At 39.1% G+C, this 14,129-nt stretch overlaps 1 pseudogene; it reads right to left on the reverse strand.

The window, feature by feature from the left end:
- Positions 1–10,047: 10,047 nt before the first annotated feature.
- Positions 10,048–13,782, reverse strand: LOC122123318 (annotated as a pseudogene).
- Between the last annotated feature and the right edge of the window lie 347 nt (positions 13,783–14,129).

Genomic DNA, 14,129 nt, shown 5'->3' on the forward strand with positions numbered 1-14,129 from the left:
AGTTCAGACCCAATGACAGCCAAAATGAATGAGAGAGACTTTCTATATATGTATTCCAAATCAATTGTTAAAATATAATTTGAATATAATACAATGACCTTGATATATGTGCTTGTCCTGATTCTAGAACTCAAGGTCTGGAAACTGACTATGAAATTATTTGGCTACTTTATTGGAGATAAGTCTCTCAGACACTCTTGTACCCATGACTTCAATTTGTCATCCTTGTAGTGATCCTTTAGGTCCATCCCAGGGGACCACAAGCAAGCACAGGAGAAAGATTATTATAAGGTTTACTAGAAAGACAGTATTTCCCAGGAGAGGGAGCACATGCATCTGTCTCTCTTCAGGTAGCAACAGGAGCTGGGGGGCAAGAAGTTAGGTAGGTGCATGCTCAGGTAGGTGTGGGTAGAGAGAGGGAGTGGTCAACAGTATGGAGGGAACTCTCGGTCTGGGAGGAGCTCAGGTCTGGGTGGAGCTGAGGAGCAAAGGTGGGGATAATACTAACTTTCCTCAGATCTCAGCCTTCTGAGTAGCTAAGATTACAGCCATTAGACATGAGAGTGCAGTTACAATGTCCTCTTTTAAATTCAGATTCTATTCTAATAAAATAATATGAAATAGAAAACTTGAAAATTTTAAGGCAGGATGTTCAGTCACTAATGTGGATGAAGTCGGTCCAAATCCCAAAACAAACAGCAAATACCCCACCATGAAATTTGTAACACTCCTCACCTTAAGTATCGTGAATGTGAACACTTAGCCTATAATAAATTCACTTTAAGTTTTTCAAAGTAAGAAAACATTCTTGTGATGTAGGAAAACCCAGTACTAATGTGCAAAACCTGCTTTTAAAGGATTCATATGGTCTTTCCTATCAAAACCTACCTCACTGAAGTAAACAGAATAGATTTTCTCTTTTTGTAAATGTCACTGCAAAGTTTATGTATTTTTTGTTATCAATTACCATTGTGGGTAAGTGTAAGAAACAGAATGCTGGATAAAAGAATTTCCTGTATACCAACAATTATGAGCAAAAGCACATCCCTATATAAGTTGTTTCTTTTAAATTTTATGGATCTACATATTGGGGTGTACTTTCTGTTAATATTGTTTAGTAACACATAAGACTTCACTCTTCTGTGGATTTGTCTTTAGTGGAGACTTTAGTGCTCTACTTGATTCAGGAATGTTTCTTCTCTCATAAGAAGGCTTTATGCTTTTCCAGTCCACTATCATGTTCTGACCAGAAACTTCGAGGGTAAAATCACACAGGTTCTTTTCTGACTCTCTCATTTGGCTTCTCTCCAAGACATGGCTCCAGAATCTTTACTCATTGTCAACAGCAAGAAAGAATGAAAGGATCTCTGATGAGATTCTTTCATTTCTCACTCTTTGACATTCCATGTTATGAATCTAACTGTGTCCAAAATTGAAAAACAGAAAGAAAAAAAAAGATTCAGCTTTAGGAACAGGTTTCTAAAAAAGCTAAGGATGGCTTGTAGATTTAGTAGATGATCAAATCTTGCCTTCTAAGTTAAGTGCAGATTTGCTTTAGTTTGTTTCTCATTTTTTCATGTGAGGACAAAGTTACTTCACTTTTTTGTGATTCAATGACACCTAGAAGGTAACTTCTCATGGAAGGTAAAGGTTGTCTAGAATCTGGTCAGGCATCACATCCACAAAAATAACATTAGACTATCCTAATGAAGTTTTAATGGATTTGCTGAAAAAGTGTGGTCAAACATAATTTTGACTGCTGTACAGGACTGAGTGTGTTATAAGTAGTTCAATTAATCTCTGTAAATACTCTTGGACTTCTTTGTGGTATTTGTCTTTCTTGAAACTTAGTCCGTATTTGATGGTATTTATAGAAATCTTTATTTTTCTCTAAGTTACATACAAGTGTAGAAGTTCTGGACCATATTTCTATGTAATTCTATATTCAGTTCTTTTTAGGACTTTTTGTCCCATCTTTGATAGTTTTACATACCTGAGAGAAATGCACCAAGTTCATATTGTTGTCACATCTCTCTTAGCTTTTGTTAGACTTTGGAAGGATTTTTTTGTTTTGTTAAAAACTATGGCCACACTAACATGTATAAAATGGTTATTTTATTGTACTTTAGATTGGAATTTTCTCATGACTATTGATACTACTTTTATATTTTAATCTTCAGAATAATTTTTTTAAATGCAAAAACGAGAGAAACATAGAATAAGTTTTCCAGTACATGTAGGCAGCAGTTGGAGCAGGGAGGGAAAGCAGACATGGTAAAGGAGAGGAATATGGTTTGATAAAAGTATATTTGTGTGTGCGTCTATATGTGTGTTTGTGTGTTGTGTTTATCAATGAAACTTGCTGATAGTGGGTTTCTTGTTTTCATTTGCTCATTTCATCTTGTTTTTGTTGTTTTTGTTTGAGATTCCTGGGGCTAGAACTCAGGGCTTGAAAACTGTTCCTGAATTACATTATGCTGAAGGCTACCACTCTACCATTTGAGCTACAGCACCATTGCTTTTAGGGGTGTTTGGGGGCTGTTGTTGTTTATTAGGTACTGAGATATCAAACTTAATGTTCCATGCATGCTAGGCAAGTACTTTATCACTAAGCCACATTGCCAGCCCCAACCACACTGTTTTAAGAAAGGAGGCAGGGCTGGGAGTGCGGCTCAGTGGTAGAGTGCTTGCCTTGCTACATGAGGCACTGGGTTCCATTCCTCAGCACCACATCAGCAGAAAATTCATTGTGACTTATCACCAATGAAATGCCAGAAAACTAGAAGTGACATTCTGGCTGGAAGTGGTAGCATGCCAGCCTTTAGTGAAAAGCCTAGCGAATATGCCAGGCCCTCCCTGAGTTTAAATCCCACAGCTAACAATTGAAAGAAAAAAGAAACAATCCCAAACGAACAAAAACCTAATTACTTGCTCATGGCGTTTGTTCTTCTATTTTTCTTTGTAGTTGTCACTGAATACTTCCTGTCACTCCATTTTCTACTTTCTTCCTTTCACTTTGAGGGGTTGAACCTTTGGACTTGCACATGGAGAGTGGATACTACATACCAACCTATTCTTTCTTCTTTTAACATAAAAAGTGTGCTTATAGGACAGGGAAGGTAGCTAAGTGGTACAGTGCTTGCATCGCAGGAATGAGGAGCTGGGTTCTATTCCTCAGGTTCTCATACACAGAAAAAGCCAGAAGTGGTGCTGTGGCTCAAGTGCTACCCTTGAGCAAAAGCAGTTCAGGAACAGCACCTGACCCTTGAGTTCAAGCCTAAAGACCAGCAAAACAAAAAGTCTGCTCATTTAAATTAATCAATGCTTCCTCTGGAATTTAAATGACAAACTTACAAGTGAGATAAGTTCACTTTCAATAGTATTGTCCTTCTGTGCAGAGAGTTCAGGGACAGCACATAGAAGAGAACCTAGGCCTCTGCTGTCATTTATAAACTAGCTGTTGTACAACATTAAGCATCAACACATACATTTCTGTTCTTATTATTTTGAACACAATGGAATTTGTAGGGGTAGATAAAAATAAGTGAAGGAAACCCTTCCTTTTCACCTATTTGTTGTGATAATAATGGATCTATTTTGCTGTGCACTCAAGTCCCATACTTGTCATTTAAGTTCTCTCAGAACTACTTTTCAATTTCTTTTCTTCTTAGGAAATACACATTCACACACATCCTGAAGAATTTTTACTAGTTCATCTAACAATGTTTTACTACCAATTCTTCTAGTCCACAAGTAATTGTATCATCTACATAGGACAAGACTATTATATTAGGCCACTGACTTCTCTGACAGGTCCCTGTGTCAACAGTCAGCCCTGCAGGAAACACGTGTGCACCTTGGCCCATGCTGCAGGTGCCATGCTGTGCTGGTGGTGGACTGATGGGTAGCACATACCCTGCTCTGGGCTTCTCACTCCTGTCCCAAGGGGCTTGCCAGGTTTGCCTATTGCATGAAGACTTTGCACGGCCCTCCTCTCCTCAGCTGGCTCCTTACCAAACTTTTCTTTCCTATACCTTCCATTTTGAGTTCAGGCATAGACCGTGAGCCAAACCAACTTCCACCACATCAGATGAAGTCTCCACATCAAACGTTTGGTAACAAACATTTAAGTTAAAATGCACATATAAAGTTTTGGCTGGGTTTTTCTCAGGTCCCATACACAAATGAGGCAAAGATGGTTGGCTGTGGATGCTCCAGGTAGTCATCTACTCAAAGTACTGAGACCTGTATAACAGGGTCTTCATACAAGGGTGTAAGTGATCAAGAAAAATGAAAGAAAAAAATTTAAAGGAACTTCTCAATTCATTGAGGGAACAGAAAAAAATATACACTTAATAAGCTAAATATGGGAGGAAAAATGACCTAGAGCTGGACAAACATAAAGATATAAGTGCTCAAGGTAATGCAAGAGGACTTTGGGTGGTCCCTGAAGGCCTAGTGAAAATCCTATGATAGCCTTGATCAGTACCCAGTGTGTTCTGTATCCCAGCTTCTGTCCCTTCCAGTCACTCTGAGGTGCATCATTCCAGGTTAACCTGAGGAAGAAACAAGGGCTCTCCTAACATCTTGTTCTGTTTTTGGGATCAAGATTGCTTGGGAATTGGAGGTTCTTGGTTAAATACTGAGATCTCTGGAGAGCAAACTCTTCAGGGTCCTGACTTTGAGTCATATTACCTGACCCTGCTGATGATATCAGAATTTTCTCTAAAATAAATATGACTTCATTTGTATACTTTATCCAGTAACATTCACTGAATGGCTATTGAAAATAATCTAATTTAGAGCTGAAATCTTCATACAAAGGCAGAACTCTTCTAAAGCCTAATTTTGAAAAGGGCCACAGGATGAACCATGTGGTAGGACCCTTGACATTCTGAAAACTTATGTAAATTAACCCACTCTTCGTGATTGTGTCTAGGGTGAATATGTACCTAAGTCATGGTTCACCACTTCTCTTCTGAGGACATAGCTTTTAGAATGAGCTGAAACTAAATATCCTGTCATTCACTCCTGGGAGTGGCCTTGAAATAAAGTGCAATCAGAAAGAGAAAACAACAAAAATGCTTAAACACATCTGAAGAGCTCAGATTGAAAAGAGGTTTTCTCCTACATCTATGTGCACACATCACAAGATCACAGTCTTCTCGTTCAAACATATTGGTATTCTGGGACCTTAAATCATCACTACTTGATACTTCTTTTCTTATGTTGCTGGTTCAAGGATACTGAAATATGTGGCCACATTTTATATGTTGAGATCTCTCTTTGAAAGTCTCATTCCCTTTACAGACGTGGACCACATTGTCCTGCATAGTATCTTGAACCTCTACAAGGACTTATGAACTAGTCAGAAACATAAAGGTATGTGCTTGTGGATTCACTTGACAAAAGAAACCAAAATATTCGTACAATCTATCATTCCCCTGGCTTATAAGACATTTCAATATCAACCTCAATTGAGGACAATGACTATACACTATCGAGGACTTTAGGCTTAAACAAGAATGGTAACTTTTTTGCACGAGTGCCAACAACCCATTTTCCAAAATATCTTCCCTGGCCCTGGAGTTCTTTCTACTCAGGGCCCGGGTACTGTCCCTGAGCTTTGGTAATAAAGGAACAAAATTGTTGACAGTCTATCAACTTCATTCACAGCACTACTTGTGGGAAATTTGGTGATAATTGGCCATAACACTTTTACAGCTATTCCTACCTAGTTTGCCTTTCAACTGTGATCTTTAAACCTCATACTCTTGAGCAAGTAAGAATCCCGATGTGAAGCACCAGTGCCCTGTTAGATTAGGAGATCTTAATTACTTGATCCAAACAGGACTCATGGTGTCCACATAACAGGATATAAAATTCATAACATCATATAGCCATATGCAAAGGTCCTTTTACAATCACTTGGTAAAGGTCTGTTTACCTATCATTGGCTAAACCACACCCAAATTCTTCCACTAAATATTTGGAAGAATGTATTGGTTACACGTACCTCATTATTGGTCCTCAGGTTGAATTCTGGGGCAAAAATTTGTGAGGCTTCCTTTACCTTCTATACAAGATGACCTTTTGTATCACTGATTTTTCACCTTAGGGTCTTGCTTCTCTGCCTGGACCTTTCAATACACTAATTTTATAATTACATATCAGAAGTAGTAAAAAGATAGGAACATATAACCAGAGCCATGCTTTTATTGGCTAAGATACCATTTTCATGGAGCTTTTGCATGGGATGGCCTACAAAACTATCTAATTTCAGCTTCCTGAGTAGTTAGGATTCCACACATGAGGGAGTGTAATTGCTCATTTTTAATTGTTGGTCTGAAATTAAAAGAGGAAAGGGTACTTTACCAATTCAGTGAGCATTAAGTCCCTTTACTTCTGAATTCAAGCAAAGTGTTGGCCAAATGATAATAACAAAAATAATACAAAACATTAATAAAATATGTTATCATCAGGCATACTTTTAATGAATGTGGTATTTTGGTTCATAATTTGAGGTATATAACAGGCCTAGGTAGGACTCCAGTCTGTGAACCATCCCTTCTCAGAAAGCATACAGTTTGTAAACATGGGAGAATGAGCGATTTCCAAATGGATAGTGTGTGTGTGTGTGTGTATGTGTGTGTGTGTGTGTGTGTGTGTGTGTGTGTGTGTCTGGTACAAATAGGAAGGCCAAGGGCACAGGTTCCTCCCAATCCCATTTTTTTTACTAGGCCTCTGTAGATAAGCAGAAGGGTTTGCCTGGGAATGTAGCTCAGTGTCAGAGCACTTGCCATGCATGCATGAGGTCCTGGGTTCAATTACCCAGCACCACATAAGCAAAAAAAAGAAAAAAAAAGCTGGAAGTGGCACAATGGCTCAAGTGGTAGAGTGCAAGCCTTGAGCTGAAGAGCTGAGGGACAGCACCTAGGCGCAGAGTTCAGGCCACAAGACCGGACCCCCCACCCCAAAAAAGTAGAAGGGTGAACAGTGTGATGGAAGGGGTTAAGTGAGCACCTAGCTAAATCTTGCAATGTGAATTCCACTGTCCTTATCTTGTAAATGGAATCATAGGCAGGATTTAAGGATTCCTTCTTTTTATTGTGAAAATACTGTAAAGAAGAGTTATTATTTTTGAACAATTGAAATAAATACTGAAATTGTTGAAGCCACAGGAAGCCTGAGCTGAAGCACTGAAGGAAACCTCATGTTCCCAGAGAGAGATTTCTTCAGAACAGTCCACAGGGCTAGCTTTTATGGAGGCCAAGATGAGAGAATCTCCTTTGAAGCCAGCTCTGGCTGGCTTCAACTCAGTTCCTGAGTTCAAAACCTCATATTGGCACAAAAACATTCCTTCATGAATGTGTGAAAGTGTTGCTCTTCATGTAACCAAACAGCTCTAGACATATCTAGAATGACTGGCTTATATAGGATCAGGAGCCTTGGTCTTGGTTTATTAATTAAGCTCTTTCTGATGTAACAGAAATTGTTTCTTAATGCCTCCAGGATATCTTTAATTACATAACTATACAGTGGCATCGATCTTGGCTCTAGAAATTCTAAATTTAGGTCAACCTTTCTGTTTCTGTAAAAGAAGACACTATATTTGTTCGAAGCCACATTATGGTAGATGGAATACTGGAGTCTATTTCACAGCTAGCAGTCTGCAAGCAGCCTGAGGTAACAAAGACTTGTAGTCCACAAATACACTTAGACAGCTTGGAAATAGGACAGAAGGGGGGGGGAGAGAGAATAAAAACAGCACCGCAAAACCAATCAGCACCAAGAAAGTGATGAATTGGGACACTAGATGACGAGAGACAAGCCAGGAGAAAGCACACAGGACATGATCACAGAGACATGTGGCATGGCATCTGGTGCCACTGCTGGGCCAGCCTAAATAGGGCCTAAGCAGGAGGCAGATCTACAGGAACTTTCTAGTCCAGGCACTGGACTATCAGATTGAGTAACATCATCCAAATGCCCCTGCCTGCTTCCAGGGATCCAGCCACACCCATCAGTTGGGAGGTAAGTGATGGATGGGGCATTTCCTTCCCACTGCATGAAAACAAGATGCCAGACCCCACCATCTACCATGTGGCCAATAGGGCACCAGCCACACCTGACCTCCTTACTTAATATTACTGTATTATTAAATCAATTTATAAAATGTTACATCCTCTTTATCGTTTGTAAACATTCAAAAATTTGCTTTTTGTAAAAGCCATATTTCTTGAGCTCTACCTCTGAAACAATAATTCTCACATTCACCAAAAATTAAACATTCTTCTTTTGAATAGTTTATTTCTTCCTTCTTCCTCATTCCTTCCCTTCCTCTTTCCATCTCTTACTTCCTTACTCCTTCCTTCCTTCCTCTCAGGGTTTAGAAGTGATGCTGTAGCTCAAGTGGCAGGTGGTTTTATTTCTTTAACTTCAATTTTTGTGAGAGATTGATCAATATCATTGTGTGCTTGATTATTTCCCCTAATGTCATATCTACTTTGGCCATCTATGAGGTAACACAGGTGCGACACATCGTCCACACTGGTCTTTTATTATAGCTCACTCAGCAGAACATCTAAATGGGCTAAAACTGAAACAATCACAAGTTTTTCATCACCAGTGATTAATTAAAGAAAAGTGCAAGCACTGAAGACACTTTGGGGTTCTCCCCCAAGACAAAATGCAGGGCTGCGAAGGTTGGTCAGTGGTAGAGCGCTTGCCTTGCATTCTGGAGGCCCTGGGTTCAATTCCTCAGCACCACATAAGCAAAAAGAAAAAAAAAGCCAGAAGTGGTGCTGTGGATCAAGTGGTAGAGCGCTAGCCTTGAGCTGAAGAGCTGAGGGACAGCGCCCAGGGCCAGAGTTCAGGCCCCACGACCGGACCCCCCCCCCCAAAAAAATGCAGAGATTCTAGTCTTTATTAATCCATCATATTTTTAAAATATATATTTTATTGTAAAGATACTGTATCGATTGGTTATACCATTATATGAGTTAGGTCATTAATACATTTTCTATCGAGCATTGTTACCCCTCCAAGAAAGACTTTACTACTGTTTTGACTTTTTCTAGAAAACCTTTCCAATTTTTCTACATATGATTTTTCTCCTCTTTGTGTGTGAGGGTGTATGTGTGTCTGTGTGTTTTGTGTGTTCTGTGATGAACCCTGAGCTGTGTCGTGTAGTTCGAGGACTCCACATCTGCTGTATCATAAGGTCTGTATCCTGTATAGGTTCTGTATTGCAATTTCAATTTTCTTACAGATCAAAGACTTTCCCATTTGGTACAATCCTAAGTTATTTCATTTGTGTGAATCAACTTATGTGTGTTAAGCTGTCTTTCCACATTGGTTACATTCATTAGGTTTCTCTCCTTGTGTCTGTGATGGATGTTAAGTTGTGCCTTCCAGGTGAAAGAATTTCCATGCCTGCTACATACATAACATTTCTCTCTGGTTGGTTTTTCTCTGATGGACAGAAAGGTGTATGTTCTGCATGAAAGATTTTCCACATAGGTCACATTCATAATATTTCTCTCCTCTGTGTGCTCTCTGGTAAGTTGTAGCTTCTGGCTGAAAGTCTTTCTGCAAATATGACATTCACAAGGTTTCTTTCCTGTGTTTTTTCTGATGGACAGTGAGGTTTGACTTCCAGGTGAAAGTCATTCCACACAGGTTACATTCATAAGGTTTCTTTCCTGTGTATATTATCTGATGGACATTGATGCTTGACTTCCAAGAGAAGGACTTTCCCCACATGTTACATTCATGAGGTCTCTCTAATGTGTGTGTTTTCTGGTGCATAGTAAGGTTACCTTTATGGGTGAAAGAATTTCGACACAAGTTATATTCATAAGTTTTCTCTCTAGTATGTGTTCTCTGATGGAGATTAAGAGTTGATTTCTTGGTGAAAGATTTTCCACACATCTTACATTCATAAGGTTTCTCTCCTGTGTGTGTTCTCTGGTGCAGAGTAAGATATGCCTTGCAGGAGAAAGACTTTGCACACATGTTACATTCAAAAGGTTTCTCTCTAGTATGTGTTCTCTGATGGAGATTAAGATTTGATTTCCTGGTGAAAGATTTTCCACACATCTTACATTCATAAGGTTTCTCTCCTGTGTGTGTTCTCTGGTGCAGAGTAAGATATTCCTTGCAGGAGAAAGACTTTCCACAAATGTTACATTCAAAAGGTTTCTCTTTTGTGTGTGTTCTCTGGTGGCGAGTAAGGTTTGATTTCGCGGTGAAAGACTTTCGACACACGTTACATTCATAAGATTTCTCTCTATTATGTGTTCTCTGGTGGCGAGTAAGCATTGATTTATGGATGAAAGACTTTCCACACTTGTTACATTCATAAGGTTTCTCTCCTGTGTGTGTTCTCTGTTGGAGAGTAAGACATGCCTTCCAGGAGAAAGACTTTCCACAAATGTTACATTCAAAAGGTTTCTCTTTTGTGTGTGTTCTCTGGTGGACAGTAAGGTATGTCTTCCAGGTGAAAGACTTTCCATGCTTGTTACATTCATAAGGTTTCTCTCCTGTGTGTGTTCTCTGGTGGTGAGTAAGCATCGATTTCTGGGTGAAAGACTTTCCACACATGTTACATTCATAAGGTTTCTCTCCTATGTGTGTTCTCTGGTGTCTAGTAAGATATGTCTTGCATATGAAAGATTTTCCACAAATGTTACATTGAAAAGGTTTCTCTTTTCTGTGTGTTCTCTGGTGGACAGTAAGGTATGTCTTCCAGGTGAAAGACTTTCCACACATATTACATTCATAAGATTTCTCTCCTGTGTGTGTTCTCTGGTGTCTAGTAAGATATGCCTTCCAGAAGAAAGACTTTCCACACATGTTATATTCATAAGGATTCTCTCCTGTGTGTGTTCTCTGGTGTCTAGTAAGATATGCCTTCCAGGTGAAAGATTTTCCACACATGTTACATTCATAAGGTTTCTCTCCTGTGTGTGTTCTCTGGTGTCTAGTAAGATATGCCTTCCAGGAGAAAGACTTTCCACAAATGTTACATTCAAAAGGTTTCTCTTTTGTGTGTGTTCTCTGGTGAACAGTAAGCTTTGATTTCTGGATGAAAGACTTTCCACAAACGTTACATTCATAAGGTTTCTCTCTAGTATGTGTTCTCTGGTGGACAGTAAGCTTTGATTTCTCGGTGAAAGACTATCCACACTTGTTACATTCATAAGGTTTCTCTCCTGTGTGTGTTCTCTGGTGTCTAGTAAGATATGTCTTGCATATGAAAGATTTTCCACAAATGTTACATTGAAAAGTTTTCTCTTTTGTGTGTGTTCTCTGGTGGACAGTAAGCTTTGATTACTCATTGAAAGACTTTTGACACATGTTACATTCATAAGGTTTCTCTCCTGTGTGTTTTCTCTGAGGGACAACAGGGTGTTTCTTCTCAGTGAAAGACTTTTCACACTATTTACATTCGTAAACTACAGGAGACACATGAGTACTATATGCAGCACACATCTTACCAGGTTCACTGAAAATACCTATGCTCTGACAGCCAGTGACCTTTTCTATCCTCATCCCTAAGGAGTTTCCATTATTCTTAATCAGTTCTAACATCTGTATGGAGCTCAAATGAAAACTTCTTATAAGTCTCACTTTTTCCTCCCCTGGGTTACTATTCATGATTGCTACTTCAGAGAGATATTTATTGTGACGTTCCTGGCAGGTGCTAATCACATCCTCCATTTCTGGGACATCTAAAATGAATAATAGAACAATAAACAAAAACATAAATGCGATCCATATATTCCTTAAAGTAAAGATATTTCCTCACATTCTGTTACAATATTTTCAAATATCAAAGCATTGCTTTATGCAGAATGTATATATTTCTCTGCAGTGTAGTAATTCAGAAAGTAGTACTGACATTTTACAATGGAAAATAATGTTTTTCTGTATTTCAGATTTTTATATTTTTTAAAGGAAATATTTACTCAAATTATTCATCTCTGTACTCTTAATGCTTCCATTCTGAATCTCCCTCTATGCCCAGCACCACTGATAAGAAATTGTCCTGATCCTATTTTCCTCCTACCTGCAAAATACTAGTTTAAAATGAGATCTCCTTACTACATTTTTTATTGTCTTTTTCTCTTTATGAATGACTTCTCTACAGACAAAGGGAATTGCTAACATGAACTACACTAGAACATCAAATTCAGTTTCTCTCCACGAGAATTCTGGATTGACAATTCCTTGAGACAAAGGATCACCTAGTTCTCTTCCATACATGACTCAAGGGCACTAGGAATACTATTGCTCTGTACAGCTCAAGAGAAACAGACCCACTGGGCTCTGGACCCAACATCACTATTCAAGATGCTTTAACTCACCTGTGAAATTCTCTTCTGAGTCTTCTCTCATCCATGGTTCTGCACCTTGCTCCAGCTTCACAATCAATATAGGTTTAGGAACACAGTGCCCTGTGAGTAAGAAAGAGTGGAGAACTATTGCTCTTGCTGGGTCATCATTAATGTAATGTTGCAGACATCCTGTTCACTGGGTTGCTCCTAAATCTGGTTTCTCAATTGTTTTATTTTTTGGGAAGTGGGATCGGTTTTGGGGCATGAACTATGAGCCTGGGAGCTGTATCATACCTCCTAAGCTCAAGGCTAGCACTCTACCACTTGAGCCACAATGCCAATTCTGGCTTTTTTTTTCTGCTTTTTTGGTGCTGAGGAATCGAACACAGGGCCGCAAGCATGCAAGGCACGGGCTCCACCACTGAGCCACTTTCCCAGTCCATGGTTTCTCAATTCTTAACAGCTCCATGGTGTACTTTCCCCCAGCTTTGGGTTTATTTTCCCAATGTGTGGCTTGGACTCAGCTCTTTTGCTCAAATCTAGCATTCTACTACTTTGTGTCTTGGCTACATTTCTAGTTTTTGAATGGTTAATTGGAGATAAGAGTCTCATGTTCATTTTTCTACAGTTGCTGGCTTTAAACCAAAATCCTCAGATTTCAGCCTACAGAGTATCTAGGATTCCAAGCTTGAAGCAATGCAACCTATGTCAGGTTTGGCTTACAAATACACACTTTCACACTTTCACCTACTGATTTCCAGATCATACTGACAGTAGTAATGTATATTCTATCTAGAGTGTAGATCCACCTATAATAATCACCCCAAGTCTGGAAAGTCAGTCTCCTATTAGTGGATCATAGTTTAGAACTTTTGTCCAACTACTGATTAGAAATCTTAAAGACTGAGAATAAAATTAGCTCATGAGTTACACATAATGAAGTTGAAGTTTCCCTTAGGAAGAAATGACACTTCCCATGGACTGGAACCTTTTTTTTTTATTAAACAAAATGTAATGGTCCAAAGGCTTACATTTCTAACCCTACATTTAGGAGGTAAGATCAGAAGAGGCAGGCTTGAAACCAACCTGGGCATGGAAACTCAGAATATACCCCAAAACAAAAGCCAAAATAGAGTTGTGGCTCAAGCAGTAGTGTGAAAGGCAAACAACATCAATCTCCCAGACCTGAATTTGGCTGGCTTTTATACTAGCAGTTTTTTTACAAGGGAATGGACTGGAATCTTATACCTAAATAACATAGTCAAATGTCTACTAAAATAAAAGCACTTGATCTTCCAAATAAAAGTGACCTTTGCTCACCCAAGGACATTAGGTTGTTATAAGTTTCCAGCATTACTTCTCTATGAAGGGTCCTCTGACCAGGATCCAGATCCTGCCACTCCTTCCAGGTAAAGTACACAGCCACATCATCAAATGACATCAGCTTCTGTAATGGCACATTTCCATCAAGAAATTAGATCTGGGTCATGAGAATTCCAATCTGGAATGTCATTATCCTGCAGGTAGGCTTTTGTCTTACATAAAATGTTTGCAGCTGGCTATGTTATCTTTTCACTGGGAAAATTAAATAGCAAATTAGAAATATTTGACAATACATAAAACTGGCCATTAAAATACACAGATTTGCAGGGCACTGGTAGCTTATGCCTGTAATCCTAGCTATTCAGGAGGCTGAGGTCTGAGGATCAAGGTTCATGGCCAGCCCAGGCAGGAAAGCCCATGAGACACTTATCTCCAATAAACTACCAGAAAACTGAAAGTAGCACT

This window comes from Dipodomys spectabilis, unplaced genomic scaffold (genome assembly GCF_019054845.1).
Source record: "Dipodomys spectabilis isolate Male_0828 unplaced genomic scaffold, ASM1905484v1 ptg000227l, whole genome shotgun sequence".
Lineage (NCBI taxonomy): Eukaryota > Metazoa > Chordata > Mammalia > Rodentia > Heteromyidae > Dipodomys > Dipodomys spectabilis.